This window comes from Priapulus caudatus, unplaced genomic scaffold (assembly GCF_000485595.1).
Source record: "Priapulus caudatus unplaced genomic scaffold, Priapulus_caudatus-5.0.1 Scaffold789, whole genome shotgun sequence".
In the NCBI taxonomy this organism is placed as follows: domain Eukaryota; kingdom Metazoa; phylum Priapulida; class Priapulimorpha; order Priapulimorphida; family Priapulidae; genus Priapulus; species Priapulus caudatus.
Genome location: NW_014577850.1, coordinates 90,869 through 91,933, shown reverse-complemented (window position 1 = coordinate 91,933; position 1,065 = coordinate 90,869).

The following is a 1,065-nucleotide window of genomic DNA, read 5'->3' as shown; positions in this document are numbered from 1 at the left end:
ATAGATTCTGCTGTTCATGCTGTAGTAGCATAGTACACACTATAAGGTTCACGATACTAGGGCTTGCCAAGGGTGCGTTCGTCGTAAAGGTAGCTAACAGATCATGTACCGCCTCGACGTACATAATGTGATAACACCAAAGTGTCACTAGACTTTGTCGCTACAGAAATGTACCGGCTAAACTAACACTACGCCAACCCTAACCCTCAACCCTAAACTCTAACACTGAACCCTAGCACCTAAACATAACTCATGTCAAAAATATAAAACATAATATAAAGCAACCTAAAATCTACCTCGGGGGTACATTTATCTGCTAGTAGCGTGTTAGCGACAACGACGCCTTGCGTGCGATACTAGGATATGACAGATCTGATATAATATAGTCAACATCTGTTTATTTACTCGGCAGCGTAGACTTAGCTGTCTAGAGGTCGTAGGTGTAGGTACATATGCATGTTGATCTTACTCTTTGCCTCAGAACATGGCATGTCCATGGAGAGAGGAAGAGAGAGCGAAAGAGAGGGGGAGTACGCGAGAGCGGGGGAAAGAGAAATACGGGGAGAAAAAAGAAGAGAAAGAAAGAGAAACAGAGACAGAGCGAGAGCGAGAGAGATAGAGAGAGGGTGATAGTGAGAGAGAGAAAGAAGGAGAGAGGAGAAAGAGAAAGGGAGAGTGAGAGAGAGAGCGAGATAGAGCGATGGAGAGGGCTGGCACAGTACGTGCGGCAGAGAGAGAGAGCGAGAGAGAGACAGAGAGAGAGAGAGAGAGAGAGAGAGAAAAAAAAAGAGAGAATGAGAGGGCTGGCACAGTACGTGCTCGCGAGCTACACAGCTATAAATATAGTAACGCCTGCATCGCCATCACTCACGCACACTGTAAAAAGCTCGTCGTGTATATATATGTATTTATAAACGTGCTGGGGCTGCTTGAATTCACGTAGTCATTTATATACCACGGGAACTTTTTTCCGCATTCGATGCGATGCCTTTAAACTTGCGGACGGGATGTGCATATTGGGAAGTCCGCTAATCCCAGAGGTTAATAATGACAAATTTGTCATTA